The sequence below is a fragment of the Giraffa tippelskirchi genome, chromosome 10 (genome assembly GCF_054371585.1).
Source record: "Giraffa tippelskirchi isolate mGirTip1 chromosome 10, T2T-mGirTip1v1.2.pri, whole genome shotgun sequence".
NCBI classification, from domain to species: domain Eukaryota; kingdom Metazoa; phylum Chordata; class Mammalia; order Artiodactyla; family Giraffidae; genus Giraffa; species Giraffa tippelskirchi.
The window spans coordinates 69128448-69148115 of NC_137284.1; the positions used below are offsets into that span (position 1 = coordinate 69128448).

Below are 19668 nucleotides of genomic sequence, written 5' to 3' on the forward strand. Positions count from 1 at the left end.
GACAAAGCAAACCTAATGTAGACAGAAAGAAGGAGATAAACATCAGAATGGAAATATATAATACTGAGACCAAACAAACTGTAAGACCAAAAAACTGAGTTAGTTTTTTGAAAAAATAAACAAAATTGACAAGCCTTTAGCTAGACTAAGAAAAAAGAAACTAAGTCAAACAAAGTAGCAATGAAAGAGGAGACATTATAACTGATACCACAGAAATACAAAGGGCCATAAGACACTACTACAAATAATCATATTCCAACAAATTAAACAACTTTATGAGATATGGGAAAATGCCGAAAAACACATAAACTACCAAGACTGAATCATTAAGAAATAGAAAATTAGAGCAAACCAATGAATAAAGAGATTTAATCAGCAATACAAACCTACTAACGTCAAAAAGCCCAGTTCCAAATGGGTTTTTCACTAGAGAGCTCCACCAAATTTAAAGAATAATTAACGCCAATCCTTCTCAAACTCTTCCTAAAAACTGAAGAGGAGGGAATACTCCCAGACTCATTTTACAAGGCCAATAATACACTGATACAAAATCAAGATAATGAATACTACAAGAAAATGACAGACCAGTATCCCTGATGAATATAGATGCAAAATATCAACAAAATGCTAACAAACCAAATTCAGCAGCACATTAAAAGGATCATATACCATAATCAAGTGAAATTTACCCCAGGAACGCAAAAGTGTTATCATATGCAAATAAATGAATATGAGATACACATTAATGGAATGAAAGATGAAAATCATATGATCATCTCAATAGATGCAGGAAAATAATTTGATAGAAATACAACATCCTTTCACAATAAAAAGCCCTCAACAAATTGGATACAGAAGGAATATATAGTAAAGGTGATACATTACAACAAACCCACAACTAATATCATACTCAATATCAATGATGAAATGTTGAAAAAAATTATACTCTAACATCAGGGAGAAGACAAGGGTACTCATTCTCAGCATTCTTATTCAACATGGTACTACAAGTTCTAACTAGAGCAATCAGGCAAGCAAAGGAAATAACATGCATCCAAGTTGGAAAAGATGTAAAACTGTCATTATTTGTAAGTGGTGTGATATTACTTAGAGAAAACCAGAAACACTTAACCAAAAAATTGCTGGAACTCATCAACAAATTCAGTTAAGTCACAGAAGTTAAATTCAACATACAAAACTCAGTTGTGCCTCTATACACGGACAGTGAAATATCTGAAAAAGAAAAAAGGGATATTCCATCTATGATAGTAACAAAATCAGTAAGATACTTAAGAATAAATTTAATCAAGAAAGTGAGAAATGAGAACTACAACTCTGATGTAATAAAGAAGGTACAAATGGAAAGACGTCTCATATTCATGGATTAGAAGGATGACTATTATTAAAATGGACACATTACCTAAAGTCATCTATAGAGTCAATGTAATTCCTATCAAGATTTCAATGGTGTTTTTCACAGAAATAGAAAACAAAATTGTAATACTTGTATGGAACCACAAAAGACCCTAAAGAGCCAAAACAATCCTAAGAACAAAGCCAGAGGTACCACATTTCCCAATTTTAAACTATATTCCCAAGCTACAGTAATTAAAGCAGTTTAGAATTAGCCTAAAAAAAGATACATATATCAATGAAACAGAGCCCAGAGATAAAAGCCTGAATATATGTTCAACTAGTTTTTGACAGGGAACAAAGAGTATACAAATAAGGAGATTCTCTTCAATAAACAGTGTTAGGAAAACTGGATAACCACATGCATAAAGGAAAATTGGACCATTATCTTATATCACTCACAAAAATTAATTCAAAATGGACCTAAACAGAAGACCTGCTACCATGACACTCCAGGAAGAAAACACAGGGGAAAAGTTCTTTCATACAGAACTGATTTTTAAGATATAATTCCAAAAGCACAAGCAACAAAAGCAAAATCAAGTGAGACTACATAAAAGTTAAAGCTTCTACAGAGCAAAACAAAAAGAAAAAAAAGGCAACATATGAAATGTAAGAAAATATTTGCAAACCCTATATAAATAGTTAATATACAAAACTTAGAAAGAACTCACTCAATTACCAATCCCCCACAAAACAATCCAATTAATAAATGGACAAAGGATCTGAACTGACATTTTCCAAAGACACACAAATGGTCAACAGGTACAAGAAAAGATGCTCAACATCACTAATTATCAGGGAAATTCGAATCAAAAGCACAATGAGTTATCACCTCACATCTGTCATAACGGCTAGCATCACCAAAATAAGAAATAACAAGTGTTGGTAAGAATGGAGAAAAGGGAACCTTTGTAAATTCTTGATGGAAATCCAAATTAGTTCAACCACTATGGAAACCAGTATGCAGGTTTCTCAAGAAATTAAAAATAGAACCACCATATGATCTAGCAGCCCCATTCCTGGTCTATATCCAAAGGTAATGAACAGGATATTAAAAAGATATCTGCTACTCTCTCCATTCATCCTACCCTTTCCTTCTTATCCCCTCACTGTGTCCATAAGTCTGTTCTCTATGCCTGCATCTCTACTGCTACCCAGCAAATAGGTTCATCAGTAGCATGAAAACATATACGCTAACATAAGCAAAATAGATAGCCAATGGGAATTTGCTATATGACTCAGGGAATTCAACCTAGAGGGGTGGGATGGAGTGGGAGAAAGGAAGGAGGCTGAAAAGGAAAAAAAACATGCATACCAATGGTTAATCCATGTTGATGTATGGCAGAAACCAATACAATATTGCAATTATCCTTCGATTAAAAATAAATTTAAAAAAACACCTATCTGCATATCCTTGTTTCACAATAGTCAAAATATGGGAACAACCTAAGTGTCCATAAACTGATGAATGGACAAACCATGAGAAAGAACAACCTATCATTTGGAGCAACATGGATGGATCCTGAGGCCTTTATGCTAAGGGAGATAAGTTAGAAAAAACAAATACTGTAGTGCTATCGTTTACATGTGGAACTTTAAAACATCAGATGCATAGAAGCAAGTAGAATAGTGGTTACTAAAGGCTGGGGAATGGAAGAATTGGGAGATGTTGTTTAAAGTTACAACTTGCAGCTTCAAGATGCATAAGTTCTGGGGATCTAATGCACAGTACGGTGAGCCTGGCATGCTGCAGTTCTTGGGTGGCAAAGAGTCAGACCCAACTGAGAAACTGAACAACAATAGTGAGTACTGTCAACAGTATTGTATTACAAACTTCTAAGTTGCTAAGAGATTAGATCTACACTATTCTTATCACAAAAAAATGATAATTATGTGACATGATAGAGTTGTTACCTAACACTATAGTGGTAATCATATTACAACAGATAAATGTACCAAATCATTGTATATAATGTACCAAATGTACCAAATCATTGCATACAATGCACTCCTTACATTTTTACAATACTGTACATAAATTACATCTCAAAAATAATTATATTGCTATATAGAAGTTTTCCAAATTTCATTAGAAAATGATAATCATATTTACCTCTAGGATTAGATCTCATGGTCAAATCGGATTTGTACTTTGTTTCTCTAATTTAAAAATTGTTTCAGTTTTTCTTACATTAATTCCATACATCTTAAACTAAAGCCCAGTGATTATTCAAAATCATGTATTAATAATTGACACCTAGTAGTGGAGTGCTAGGTCATTTCTTGCCCAAACCCCTTAAAATATGATGAAAGGAAAGGAAAGTGGGTATGGCTGAGAGCAGAAGTTGAAAGGTATAGAAAGGAGATGGGCCTCTAGGGAAGCCCTGAACACCTGCATTACAACAGAGAATGGATCAGCAGTTGTCTACCAATGACTTGGAAACAATGGGGCTATTACTGGTTAGACTCTTTTTTTTCCATGTAGATGACCTTGTTTTTGACTTTGGCACCCACCTCATGACAGAAATCAGCCACATTGCTCCAACTAAACTAACTGCCTAGCAGACCCACAAAATCATGAGAAATAACAAATCTCTATTATAAGCCATTGAGTTTGGGGTAGCTGGATAAACAACCGGTGAGAACTGACACAGTGTCTTAATCTACTGAGATTATGAGTTGATTCAACAACTAGGTTTTCTCTTGCTGACAAATATGACCAGTAACACAACTGGTCACACAGCAGAATGTCACATTCCATGGTTGAGAATTAACGGCCTAGGTGACTGTCAATTAAAGCCTATAACTGAAACCACTGTCAGTATATTTTAATTTCAATGGTTTAAAAACTGTTTTGTGGATGTCCTGGTTTTCAGGACAAGCTTCAAAGGCTGTCTTGAAAGAAAGGTCAGTATTTCACTCTGATTCTAATGAACCACAGGTGTTAAATATAGGGCTTTCATTTTAGAAAAAGTTTTCATTTCATGAAAAGACCCACCTGAAAATAAACTTTCATAAAAATATGAATGTCCCTAAAATCATCCAACTGCATTAGAATTATTTAGCCAAGACCCAGAGAGGTAAGGTTGTTTAAGTTCATGAACCTGAACATGGGCATGATAGAATCCAAACTCTTCTCTATTCACCTAACTAGGGTTTTCATCTCCCACAACTTCCTGATATTTTCACTTTGGAGGACGAGGTCTTGGCAACTGCAGGTGGCTAGCAGCCTACAGGCCAAGAGATGTCTTAGAATCTGTGATTTTATTTTATTTTTTAATTCAGTCAAATATTTACTAAACAGTCACTGTCACCTATATATAGGTCCTAACTTAGGCATGTTTCCCTTTGAAGAAGGAAGTCAACCTAGAGTTATAAAATAGCAGGAGGACTAGGGTAGCATTTCTACAAAGCTCTAAGTCTCATTAGCTACTGGGAAAGTTTATTCAGGTAAGTAAAACTTGATTCTCCTTCCCCCTTTTTTGTCCAAAAATATGCAATCCTTTTGGTCTTACAGTCTATATACACAGCTTTACTATTGCATGTTTGCTTTTAGGTAATCCAATAGAAAGATAAGGAAATTTAGCTCTAATCTTTAACCCAATATAAGCCATCATTATATTGGATTGCCAACCATTAAGGTCGAGTTTAAATATTGTAAACAAGCTCCATTAATTTTGCAAATCAAGAACAAGTCAATAGTGTTTGCTTATGAGATCAAGTCTAATGAGTACACTGCATTCCCTCTTTCTTCCACTCTACACCAAGTAATGAGCTCTCAGATGAAATATGTCCAAGGAAATAACTCTTTAGCATATAGTAAAACCATATACACAAACCAAAAAAAACAAAAAAACTTATTCTTGCATGAGGATACTTCAGGCTTATCATAAATCCCACATCTGGTTTACCCCGGGTACATCTTTATCAAGCATTCTTTACGAAAGCTTACCATACCCATTTCCCAAAGCAGAATAAATAAAGATGCTTAAGAACAGCAACTATTTACAAACAACTTATCACATTTATCAAGTCAACAGAAGCATAATAAAAAGTTACCAGAAACCATCATGCACAGAGGTGAGCCAACTTTTAAGTGTCTTACAGTAAGTCTCTAAGCAACACAGACTTATTAATGAAGTGTTTGCTATTTTTCAGATACATTTTGGACAGTATGCTCTTCTCTAGTACTAATGGGGAATTCTCACATTTCATATTTAGTATGATTGATATAAAATTAGCTAAGTTTATCTTACCACAAAGAAGAATAATCACATCCCTGCCTTAGAGGAAGAAATTGTAAAAAGAAGGTGTTATTCTTTTACTTCAGGTTCAACTAACATCATGAGGACTATGTGCTGGACACTTTCACTACCTTTGATCATTTAATACTCTGAGTAGTCTGACAATGCAAACATACTTCCTTTTCACAGAAGAAGAAACAGAATCAAAAGTATGTATGAAAAAATAGTAACTTTTTAGCAGCAAAGATATTTGCAGATACAATCTATGGTTAGCAGACCAGTGATCCTCACTACTCGTCAAAAAGGTATCTACATCCTAATCATTAGAACCTGTTAATATGCAATATTATCTAGCAAAGGCAAAGTAAGGTTGCTAATCAACTGACCTTAAAATAAGTAGATTATCTTCGATTTACCAGTGGAACTGATGTAATCATAAGAGTCCTTAAAAGAGGAAAGGAAGGTAGAAGATGTTGGCCCAAGGTAAAGATGCCTAGATGATAGCTTTGAAGATGGAGGAAGACAAACCAAGAAGTGCAGCAGCCTCTAAAAAGTAGAAAAGGAACAGGAAGCAAGCTCTTCTCTAAAGCCTCCAGAAAGAAATGCAAAAAATAAAAATAAAAATAAAAGATTGCAAAAAAAAAAAAAAAAGAAATGCAGTCTGCAAAGAGCTTAATTTTACTTGACACTAATGTTGTACTTCTAACCTACAGAATTGTCAAAAAATAAGTTTGTGTTGTTTTAGGACACTAGTTTAGTTGCTAAGTCATTTTTGACTTTTCTGTTACCCTGTGGACTATAGCCCACCAGGCTCCTCGGTCCATGGGGTTTCTTAAGCAAGAATACTGGAGTGGGTTGCCATTTCCTCCTCTGGGAGATCTTCCCGACCCAAGGATCAAAACTTCATCTCTTGGGTCTCCTGCATTGGCAGGCAGGTTCTTTATCACTGAACCAACAGTGAAGCTTTAAGACACTAAGTGTGTTACAGTTGATATAGGCAACTAATACACCACCATAACCAAGCGACATGTTTCACATCACCAGCAATGTCATGTGCTTTGAGCACAACATGATGAGCAGGACATCTCATAACTGTGAAATCCTTTCCCTAAACGCATCACCCTAGTCAAAGCATGTTCAGTTCAGTTCAGTTCAGTCGTTCAGTCATGTCCGACTGTTTGCAACCCCATGAACCGCAGCATGTCAGGCCTCCCTGTCCATCAACAACTCCATCTCCAAACCCATGTCCATCAAGTCGGTGATGCCACCTAACCATTTCATCCTCTGTCGTCCCCTTCTCAGCCTGCCCTCAATCTTTCCCAGCATCAGGGTCTTTTCTAATGAGTCAGCTCAGTGCATCAGGGGCCAAAGTATTGGAGTTTCAGCTTCAACATCAGTCCTTCCAATGAAGACACAGGACTGATCTCCTTTAGGATGGGCTGGTTGGAACTCCTTGCAGTCCAAGGGACTCTCAAGAGTCTTCTCCAATACCACAGTTCAAAAGCATCAATTCTTTGGTGCTCAGCTTTCTTTATAGTCCAACTCTCACATCCATACATGACCACTGGAAAAACCATAGCCTTGACTAGACGGACCTTTGATGGCAAACTGGTCTCTGCTTTTTAATATGCTGTCTGGGGTGGTCATGACATGCCTTCCAAGGAGTAAGCGTCTTTTAATTTCATGGCTGAAATCACCATATGCAGTGATTTTGGAGCCCAGAAAAATAAAGTCAGCTACTGTTTCCACTGTTTCCCCATCTATTTGCCATGAAGTGATGGGACCAGATGTCATGATCTTAGTTTTCTGAAAGTTGAGCTTTAAGCCAGCTTTTTCACTCTCCTCTTTCACTTTCATCAAGAAGCTTTTTAGTTCTTCTTCATTTTCTGCCATAAGGGTGGTATCATCTGCATATCTGAGGTTATTGATATTTCTCCCGGCAATCTTGATTCCAGCTTGTGCTTCTTTCAGCCCAGCGTTTCTCATGATATACTCTGCATATAAGTTAAATAAGCAGGGTGACAATATGCAGCCTTGACGTACTCCTTTTCCTATTTGGAACCAGTCTGTTGTTCCATGTCCAGTTCTAACGGCTGCTTACTGAGCTGCATACAGGTTTCTCAAGAGGCAGGTCAGGTGCTCTAGTATTCCCATCTCTTTCAGAATTTTCCACAGTTTATTGTGATCCACACAGTCAAAGGCTTTGGCATAGTCAATAAAGCAGAAATAGATATTTTTCTGTAGCTCTCTTGTTTTTGTGATGATCCATTGGATGTTGGCAATTTGATATCTGGTTCCTCTGCCTTTTCTAAAACCAGCTTGAACATCTGGAAGTTCATGGTTCACAAAAAGACATCAAACCCAAATGGGGACTTTTCAGAAAGTACTTAAAGTATACTCCTCAAAACATTCAAGGTCATGAAAACCAAGAAAGACTGAAAAGCTACCACAGATTTGAGGAGCCTCAGATGACAAGATGACTAAATGCAACATTGCATCCTTGACTGGATCTTGCAGCAGAGAAAGGAGATTTGTGGAAAAGTTAGAGAAACGTGAATACAGTCTCCAGCTAATAGTATTGTTAATTTCTTAGTTTTGACAATTTACCATGGTTAGGTTATCATTAGGAAAAGAGGGGAAAGGGAGATGGGAATTCTACCTTGCAAAATTTTGTAAACCAAAAATTATTCACAACTAAAGATCACTAGAAATAGATATATATATTATATATATATAATATATATATATATATATAACTGTATTTAATGCATGCATGTATTTGGGAGATGACTGTGGCTCAGATCATGAACTCCTTATTGCCATATTCAGACTTAAACTAAAGAAAGTAGGGAAAACCACAAGACCATTTAGGTATGATCTAAATCAAACCCCTTATGATTATACCGTGGAAGTGAGAAAAAGATTTAAGGGACTAGGTCTGATAGACACAGTACCTGATGAACTATTGACAGAGGTTTGTGACACTGTACAGGAGACAGGGATCAAGACCATCCCCATGGAAAAGAAATGCAAAAAAACAAAATGGCTGTCTTAGGAGGCCTTACAAAGAGCTGTGAAAAGACGGGAAGTGAAAAGCAAAGGAGAAAAGGAAAGGTATTCCCATTTGAATGCAGAGTTCCAAAGAATAGCAAGAAGAGATAAGAAAGCCTTTCTCAGCAATCAATGCAAAGAAATAAAGGAAAACAACAGAATGGGAAAGACGAGCGATCTCTTCAACAAAATTAGAGATACCAAGGGAACATTTCATGCAAAGATGGGCTCGATAAAGGACAGACATGGTATGGACCTAACAGAAGCAGAAGATATTAAGAAGAGGAGGCAAGAATACACAGAAGAACTGTACAAAAAAAATCTTCATGACCCAGATAATCACGATGGTGTGATCACCCACCTAGAGCCAGACATCCTGGAATGTGAAGTCAAGTGGGCCTTAGAAAGCATCAATATGAACAAAGCTAGTGGAGGTGATGGAATTCCAGTTGAGCTCTTTCAAATCCTGAAAGATGATGCTGTGAAAGTGCTGCACTCGATATGCCAGCAAATCTGGAAAACTCAGCAGTGGCCACAGGACTGGAAAACGTCAGTTTTCATCCCAGTCCCAAAGAAAGGCAATGGCAAAGAATGCTCAAACTACACACAATGCACAATTGCACTCATCTTACATGCTAGTAAAGTCATGCTCAAAATTCTCCAAGGCAGGCTTCAGCAATACGTGAACCGTGAACTTCCAGACGTTCAAGCTGGTTTTAGAAAAGGCAGAGGAACCAGAGATCAAATTGCCAACATCCACTGGATCATCGAAAAAGCAAGAGAGTTCCAGAAAAACATCTATTTCTGCTTTATTGACTATGCCAAAGCCTTTGACTGTGTGGATCACAATAAACTGTGGAAAATTCTGAAAGAGATGGGAATACCAGACCACCTGACCTGCCTCTTGAGAAACCTGTATGCAGGTCAGGAAGCAACCGTTAGATCTGGACATGGAACAACAGACTGGTTCCAAATAGGAAAAGGAGTACGTCAAGGCTGCATATTGTCACCCTCCTTATTTAACTTATATGCAGAATACATCATGAGAAACGCTGGGCTGGAAGAAGCACATGGTGGAATCAAGATTGCCAGGAGAAATATCAATAACCTCAGATATGCAGATGACACCACCCTTATGGCAGAAAGTGAAGAGAAACTAAAAAGCCTCTTGATGCAAGTGAAAGAGGAGAGTGAAAAAGTTGGCTTAAAGCTCAACGTTCAGAAAACTAAGATCATGGCATCTGGTCCCATCACTTCATGGGAAATGAATGGGGAAACAGTGGAAACAGTGTCAGACTTTATTTTTGGGGGTTTCAAAATCACTGCAGATGGTGACTGCAGCCATGAAATTAAAAGACGCTTACTCCTTGGAAGGAAAGTTATGACCAACCTAGATAGCATATTAAAAAGCAGAGACATTACTTTGCCATCAAAGGTCTGTCTAGTCAAGGCTATTGTTTTTCCTATAGTCATGTATGGGTATGAGAGTTGGACTGTGAAGAAAGCTGAGAGCCAAAGAATTGATGCTTTTGAACTGTGGTGTTGGAGAAGACTCTTGAGTGTCCCTTGGACTGCAAGGAGATCTAACCAGCCAATCCTAAAGGAGATCAGTCCTGGGTGTTCATTGGAAGGACTGATGTTGAAGCTGAAACTCCAGTACTTTGGCCACCTGATGCGAAGAGTTGACTCATTAGAAAAGACCCTGATGCTGGGAAAGATTGAGGGCAGGAGGAGAAGGAGACGACAGAGGATGAGATGGTTGGATGGCATCACCGACTCAATGGACATGGGTTTTGGTCGACTCCAGGAGTTGGTGATGGACAAGGAGGCCTGGCGTACTGTGGTTCATGGGGTCACAAAGAGTTGGGCAGGTCTGAGTGACTGAACTGGACTCAAGTGAACCTCATTTAAAATTCGCAACCATGCCCACGATGGAGGTACTTTCACTATGACTGAGCAGGTTCCCCAGGCAGTAGACTCAAGAGATTAGAGTGCAGGAGGTTTATGGGCAAGTGGGCCTCAACACTGACACCTGAAGGGGAAGGGAAGGGAAGGAGTCTGCACAGAAGAGAGGCTGGACTGTGGTGAAGCCCCAACAATGTTCTCCACCATGCCCTCGGGAGCTCTGGAGCTGACAGGGCCCTGCAGAGATGTACAAATTGGGATAAGGGGTCAGGTATTTGCCTGCTCTGTGACCAGTCGCTGGATATGGGCTGCCCAGGAAATGTTGAGTTCTTGGGTGAGGACCGAGGGTAAGCTCCAGAGGGTACTCAGCTGTGAGTCATCAGCTCCAACACTCTCAGCAGCTGGAAAATCAGCACGTTAGTCGTGGAATATAGGTGGAGTGCTAAGCAGGGTTCCAGATATTCACAGGTGAAAAGACTGAGGAGTAGAGAATAAATTACATGTCCCAAGTCAAATAAATAGAAAGCAAGAGATGAGGCACGACCCCAGCTCTGCTGGACTTGGCTTCCCTGGTGGCTCAGTGGTTAAGAATCCAACTGCCAATGCAGGAGACACAGGTTTGGTCCCTGCGTTAGGAAGAGCCACTAGAGAAAAAAATAGTGACCCACTCCAATATTCTTGCCTGGGCAGTCCCAGGGACAGAGGAGCCTGGCGGGCTATAGTCCACAGGGTTCCAAAAGAGCTGGACAGGACTTAACGACTAAACGACAACAACAACAAGAGAGATGAGGCACAAACTCCAGTTCTGCTAATTTTAGGACAAGTCCTCACCAGTGTACTATGCTGCCTCAAGGAACATAAGAATGATTAAGAACCAAAAATGGGTTAGCTGAGTATAGTAAGAACAAATACTCTAAGTCAACACAACTGTAACAGAAGTCACCTCATTCAGTCCGGTGACTGAAGGCAAGGTCAAATGATCCCTGAAGCATGACTAAAGGATGCAAGAATGAATTCCATGCACATTTTTATTTTAGTTACCGTGATTGTTAGCTATCTTTTTTTAAAGGATGATATCAAATTTATTTCCTAAAAAGGGCAAAAAATTAAATTTTCTTAAAGTTTACATGCCCAAACCATGAAAGATTAAAAATAGAATTTCAGAAGTGTTAGTAATAAGTATAAGAATAGAACTCCCATATCAGCAACCTCCAACTTTCTGGGAAATTAGGCTTTCTTCACTTAGAATTCACATATGTGTAATTAACTCTGCTCCTAAAGGGCAAGGGAATAGAATTCTCTGTATAAACATATTTTTGAAAATTGATATGATGATACATTTTAATGTATTTACTCTAGGTCAAATTATTAAATGATTAATGGTCATGAATAGCCCTCAGGAAATTTCACTTTTTTGGCTAATTGAACAGGAATTGAATGGGCTGTTTGATTAAGTTTGTTTCCAAAAGTATAGACCTTGTCTTATAGTGTCTTTGAAAGGCTCTAACTTCCAATGTATCAAAGAGAGAATCTTATTCTTTCTATTCTACATTTAACAGATGTGAGAAAATTGAGAAGATCTGAAGAGAAGTAACTCCAAATATACATGGGAGAGTAACTAAAAGAATCAGAAGGAACAAAATGAGGGGATGAAGAAGGAGGTGGAAAAGGAAAAGGGAGAGATGGAGGAGCTTGTTTAAGGTTTGACTGTAGAAGTAGTAACCATGAGATCATTAGAATGGAAAAGATATTAGGCATTTTGTATTTGAAGTTCTGATTTACCTCCACAAAACTATCAATAAGTCCCACTCTTTCTGTAATTCTACTTTCATATTTTCCTTAAACATAAAGCTGAGAAACTGTTAAATTTCTTTTCAAAAATCAAGCAATAATATGTCTATAAGGGCATTCCTCCAGATTTTCTCCTGTAATAAACACTGCCTCAAAAGGAAATGACTCTGATCTGGCATTAGTTTCTAAAAATGTGTTCTATGATCGCTGCATTCTTTTCTAAGCTATTCATGAAATGGCTGTTTATTAATCCATTTGAGAGCTTGACCAGGGCTGATGTCATGCTCTCACATCAAATCTATACTTCAGAATTATCCTGCTCTTTTATACTTGCAAGAGTTCTGGTGTCATTGGCACCAACCAGGTTGTCAGTGGTTAACAGTGGTAAACAGTCCTAATGATAAACAATCATAGGAGCTATTTTTGAATGAAATTTTCACTGTATTATAAAATAACATGAAGATTATTCTCTTTAGTTGAAAAAGACATTCACAAAGGAACAAAACTTCCATGCACAGATGTACTCAAGAAAACACAGGAAAACTCCATGTTGGACAGTTAAGTCCTGCTGCTTTCTTTTCTGTCATCTATGGTGGCTCAGACGGCAAAGCATCTGCCTACAATGCGGGAGACCTGGTTCAATCCCTGGGTTGGGAAGATCTCCTGGAGAAGGAAATGGCAACCCACTCCAGTATTCTTGGCTGGAAGAGGCACTAAAATAGAGTTCAACCTCTTCATGCTCATGTACCCTAATTTTTAGAAACACTGTATCATTTTTACTCTCTAAGGCAGTGGGGTCAAGGGTCACTATAGGGAACAGGAATGCACACATGAATAAGAAGGACTGTTGTGTCAAGTGTGGCAACCTTATTAAAATCCAAACCTTTAATGGAGAAAAAATAAATAAGGCTATTAGGGATTAACTTCCATCTCACTGAATATTGGAAAAGCTAAGAAGTCAGTTCAGTTCAGTCACTCAGTCGAGTACGACTCTTTGCGACCCCATGAATTGCAGCACAACAGGCCTCCCTGTCTATCAACAACTCTGGAAGTCCACCCAAACCCGTTTCCAATGAGTCAACTCTTTGCATGAGGTGGCCAAAGTATTGGAGTTTCAGCTTCAACATCAGTCCTTCCAATGAACACCCAGGACTGATCTCCTTTAGGATGGACTGGTTGGATCTCCTTGCAGTCCAAGGGACTCTCAAGAGTCTTCTCCAACACCACAGTTCAAAAGCATCAATTCTTCAGTGCTCACCTTTCTTCACCATCCAACTCTCACATCCATACATGACAACTGGAAAAACAATAGCCTTCAAGAGATGGACCTCTGTTGGCAAAGTAATGTCTCTGCTTTTAAATACGCTATCTAGGTTTGCCATAACCTTCCTTCCAAGGAGTAAGCGTCTTTTAATTTCATGGCTGCAATCACCATCTGCAGTGATTTTGGAGCCCAAAAAAATAAAGTCTGACACTGTTTCCACTGTTTCCCCATCTATTTCCCATGAAGCGATGGGACCAGATGCCATGATCTTAGTTTTCTGAACGTTGAGCTTTAAGCCAACTTTTTCACTCTCCTCTTTCACTTGCATCAAGGGGCTCTTTAGTTCTTCTTCACTTTCTGCCATAAGGGTGGTGTCATCTGCATATCTGAGGTTATTGATATTTCTCCCAGCAATCTTGATTCCAGCTTGTGTTTCTTGCAGCCCAGTGTTTCTCATGATGTACTCTGCATATAAGTTAAATAAGCAGGGTGACAATATACAGCCTTGATGTACTCCTTTTCCTATTTGGAACCAGTCTGTTGTTCCATGTCCAGTCCTAACTGTTGCTTGCTGACCTGCATACAGGTTTCTCAAGAGACAGGTCAGGTGGTCTGGTATTCCCATCTCTTTCAGAATTTTCCACAGTTTATTGTGATCCACACAGTCAAAGGCTTTGGCATAGTCAATAAAGCAGAAATAGATGTTTTTCTGGAACTCTCTTGCTTTTTCGATGATCCATTGGATGTTGGCAATTTGATCTCTCATTCCTCTGCCTTTTCTTAAACCAGCTTGAACATCTGGAAGTTCACAGTTCATGTATTGCTGAAGCCTGGCTTCGAGAATTTTGAGCATTACTTTACTAGCATGTGAGATGAGTGCAATTGTGCTGTAGTTTGAGCATTCTTTGCCATTGCCTTTCTTTGGGATTGGAATGAAAACTGACGTTTTCCAGTCCTGTGGCCACTGCTGAGTTTTCCAGATTTGCTGGCATATCGAGTGCAGCACTTTCACAGCATCATCTTTCAGGATTTCAAATAGCTCAACTGGAATTCCATCACCTCCACTAGCTTTGTTCGTAGTGATGCTTTCTAAGGCCCACTTGACTTCACATTCCCGCATGTCTGGCTCTAGGTGAGTGGTCACACCATCGTGATTATCTGGGTCATGAAGATTTTTTTTGTACAGTTCTTCTGTGTATTCTTGCCACCTCTTCTTAATATCTTCTGCTTCTGTTAGGTCCATACTATTTCTGTCCTTTGTCGAGCCCATCTTTGCATTAAATGTTCGCTTGGTATCTCTAATTTTCTTGAAGAGATCTCTAGCCTTTCCCATTCTGTTGTTTTCCTCTATTTCTTTGTATTGATCGCTGAGGAAGGCTTTCTTATCTCTCCTTGCTATTCTTTGAAACTCTGCATTCAAATGAGAATATCTTTCCTTTTCTCCTTTGCTTTTCGCTTCTCTTATCTTCCCAGCTATTTGTAAGGCCTCCTCAGACAGCCATTTTGCTTTTTTGCATTTCTTTTCCATGGGGATGGTCTTGATCCCTGTCTCCTGTACAATATCACGATCCTCTGTCCATAGTTCATCAGGCACTCTGTCTATCAGATCTAGTCCCTTAAATCTATTTGTCACTTCCACTCTATAATCATAAGGGATTTGATTTAGGTCATACCTGAATGGTCTAGTGGTTTTCCCTACTTTCTTCAGCGTAAGTCTGAATTTGGCAATAATGAGTTCATGATCTGAGCCACAGTCTGCTCCCGGTCTTGTTTTTGCTGACTGTATAGAGCTTCTCCATCTTTGGCTGCCAAGAATATAATCAATCTGATTTCAGTGTTGACCATGTGGTGTTGTCCATGTGTAGAGTCTTCCCTTGTGTTGTTGGAAGAGGGTGTTTGCTATGACCAGTGCGTTCTCTTGGCAGAACTCTATTAGCCTTTGCCCTGCTTCATTCTGTACTCCAAGGCCAAATTTGCCTGTTACGCCAGATGTTTCCTGACTTCCTACTTTTGCATTCCAGTCCCCTATACTGAAAAGGACATCTTTTTTGGGTGTTAGTTCTAAAAGGTCTTGTAGGTCTTCACAGAATCGTTCAAGTTCAGCTTCTTCAGTATTACTGGTCGGGGCATAGACTTGGATTACCGTGATATTGAATGGTTTGCCTTGGAAACGAACAGAGATCATTCTGTCATTTTTGAGATTGCATCCAAGTACTGCATTTCCGACTCTCTTGTTGACCATGATGGCTACTCCATTTCTTCTATGGGATTCCTGCCCACAGTAGTAGATATAATGGTCATCTGAGTTAAATTCACCCATTCCAGTCCATCTTAGTTCGCTGATTCCTAGAATGTCGACGTTCACTCTTGCCATCTCCTGTTTGATCACTTCCAATTTGTCTTGAGGGGCGGCGGCCAAGAGGAGCTACCCCAGGCCTGAGGCCAGGGGGGTGGGGGGTGGGGGGCGGCAGTGAGAGGAACTACCCCAGGTCCAAGGAGCGGCAGCTGCGTGGGCACAGGAGGGCCAAGAGGAGTTACTCCACATTCAAGGTCAGGAGGGGAAGTCATGAGTAGATACCCCTTGACCAAGGTAAGGAGCAATGGCTGCACTTTGCTGGAGCAGCCGTGAAGAGATACCCCACATCCAAGGTAAGAGAAATCCAAGTAAGTCGGTAGGTGTTACAAGAGGGCAGCAGAGGGCAGACACACTGAAACTATAATCACAGAAAAGTAGCTAATCTAAACTCACGGACCACAGCCTTGTCTATCTCAATGAAACTAAGCCCATGCCGTGCGGGGCCATCCAAGACGGATGGGTCATGGTGGAGAGGTGACAGAATGTGGTCCACCGGAGAAGGGCATGGCAAACCACTTCAGTATTCTTGCCTTGAGAACCCCATGAACAGTATGAAAAGGCAAAAAGATAGGACACTGAAAGATGAACTCCCCAGGTTGGTTGGTGCCCAATATGCTACCGGAGCTCAGTGGAGAAATAACTCCAGAAAGAATGATGGGATGGAGCCACAGCAAAAACAATACCCAGCTGTGGATTTAACTGGTGATAGAAGCAAAGTCCGATGCTGTAAAGAAGTCAGAGGAAGGCAAATAATAAGCTTAAAGACAATGAGATAATACATTTCTAAGCATCTATAATAAATATTTATTTCTTAAGTTAAAATAATTGTCTGAAAGAGAAAGAAGATTCTGGGAAAATGGCTGCCTGAGCTTACATTCCTGGCCCCTTGTCTTCCCCTCAGCTTCTTGTCCAAAGATTTAGTCAATAAATTAACAATGATGATAAAAATTCCAGAGAAAAGCACAGCCCTTGTTGGTGGGCCTGCGACATAATCAATAGACTAAGAGAGCTTAAGGTTAAGGCAACTGACCTACGCTTTTGGTGTCAGACACTGGTAGACACTGGATTTGGGTAGGGAATGGTGTTTCTGCTATTTCCTTTGTTATGAAGATGGCCTGTGTAGCTAGTAAAAGCAATCTAGAAGAAACTATACTCATAAACTTAATCATATGTTGCCCATTGGTTAAGAGATGCCATTTCTCTTCTGCTTTGTCCTTAAGACTCTAAAACTGAGAAGCCCTTTTCCTTATTCCCCAGTAGATTACTCCCAGTTTTTCCTACCTGATCCTCTCAGAGGTTCTCCAGGATTGTTGTAGACTGAGGTCTCAAAATCTGTCTATGCTGTATTGGAGTTACTTATACCTATGGGCAGGCAAAGAAAAATTAACACATCTTTAATATAGACACCATAAAGAGATCAACTGGGACAAAATATTTATATTCCATGTATAACAAATATTCTATAAATATTTATATGAAGAAATAAATTCATACATTTATTCCATAAATAACAAAAGTCTGCTGCTGCTGCTAAGTCGCTTCAGTGTTGTCCGACTCTATGCAACCCCACAGACAGCAGTCTACCAGGCTCCTCTGTCCCTGGGATTCTCCAGGCAAGAACACTGGAGTGGGTTGCCATTTTTTCTCCAATGTATGAAAGTGAAAAGTGAAAGTGAAGTTGTTCAGTCGTGTCCGACTCTTAGCGACCCCATGGACTGCAGCCTACCAGGCTCCTCCATCCATGGGATTTTCCAGGCAAGAGTACTGGAGTGGAGTGCCACTGCCTTCTCTGAACAAAAGTCTAGTATCTAAAATATATACAAATTATAACAAATCATAAAGAAAAAGTTAAATGACTGTAAAGAAAATATGGCCAAAGAATATGAAAAACAATACAGAAACACTCACACTGGAAAAACTCTTGCACATATATACAAGGAATCCTGTACAGATATACAGATTTCAAAATTATAGGAAAGTGGGAACAACTCATATCTTAAATTAATGTTTATTCATGTATTTGAATACTAAATTATGGTGAATTGAATATAAACACATGAATCAATATGGATAAATCTCAAAAACTTAATAATGAGGAAAAAACACATGGATTAAAATACATTGATATTATATGTGTATATTATATATATGTGTGTATATATATGGAAGAGGGGAGAAAGAGACTTAAAAATCTGCCCAGGAATGAAAATCAACAAAATGGGGATTATGATTACTTTGGAAAAGAAAATATGACCAGAGAACTTAGTGAATTCAGATATTGCTTTCAAGTCTCTAATATTTTGTTTGTAAAATAAACAAAAAAAAGAAAATAAGTCAAAAATTATGATTTAAGTTTTGTGTTCACAGATGATTCTACTATTTGTTTCTTTTGTTGTATAAACTGAAAATACATTATTTACAGCAAAGATATAAAACATCTTAGCCTAGATGAGGAACAACTCAACTTTTCTATTGGGAACAAAATCATTGAATCCTTGTTATGACAATAAAAGTGTTAAGTGTTAGTCACTCAGTTGTGCTCGACCCTTTGGGACCACATGGACTGTAGCCTGCCAGGCTCCTCTGTCCATGGGATTCTCCAGGCAAGAATGTGGGAATGGGTTGCCATTTCCCTCACCAGGGGATCTTCCCAACCCAGGGATTAAACCCAGGTCTTCTGATTTGCAGGCAGATTCTTTACCATCTGAGCCACCAGAGAAAAAGAGACACATAAATAAAATTGACGAGATAACCAAACTCTAAGAATAAAGACAAAATTTTACAAACTTTCAGACAAAGAATAAATGAAAACAAAGAGTCAGACTAGAAACAGATTTCTAATCTTCAACTCAAGGTGGCAAAAAAAAAATATATATATATATATATGTACATACACACATACACATACATATATACAGAATCTGTTTTGAGGAAGGAACTATGATTTCAAAATACTGTTCTTAGCAAAGATCTAGTTTTTAGTTTTTATATGAAAACAAAAGAACTTCTGGTTTCCTGATCCACAAATAAGGAGTTTGTAAGATGCCATTCCATCCCAACAAGTGAAAAGCTGAACAGACTTAAAAACAACAGTTCTTCTTGGACCCATAACAGAGAGGAGATCACAAGGCAAACCACAGAGAAACAGGGGGATGGAGGGAGTCCAGGCTCACAGGCAGAGACTCATTGGTGGAAACCACCCCAGGAATGAGTGCCGGGCGGGAAAACCTGAACTATAATTGATGAATTGCTGGCAGTTCAATCTGGACAACTCTGAAAATCCCAGGGGCACCCAAGTATAAGACGCCCCACAATACCGTGAGATTTACCTCCAGGAGCTCCACCAGTTTCCCACAGTAACTAGAGGAGAAAACTCCGCTCACCCATATGGAAGTGGGCTGGGGAAAGGTACCACGTTTAAATAGGTCTGGACATGCCCTTCTTAAAGAGACCTGCAATCACAGGAAACTAGTTAACCAGAGCCCAAGCTGTTAGGGTTTAATTAGAGCCTAAGTGACCTGGGAGAAGAGAATATACAACACCAGCTCCCTTTAGCCTTCTGGCAGGGCAGGGGGAGAGAAATACCTAACTACCTACTCTAGCCATCCTGTCCCACTCAAAGAGAGAAAAACACTGAGAAG

At 39.0% G+C, this 19668-nt stretch overlaps 1 long non-coding RNA gene across 1 annotated transcript in view; it reads right to left on the reverse strand.

Annotated features, from left to right (window-relative positions):
• The window catches only part of LOC145522344 (uncharacterized), a 144389-nt gene that overhangs the window by 31952 nt on the left and 92769 nt on the right, over positions 1 to 19668 (reverse strand). Inside the window, exon 5 of the long non-coding RNA XR_014065991.1 lies at positions 17309 to 17389. This is a non-coding gene — a long non-coding RNA (uncharacterized LOC145522344). The remainder of the gene's footprint in view (positions 1 to 17308; positions 17390 to 19668) is intronic.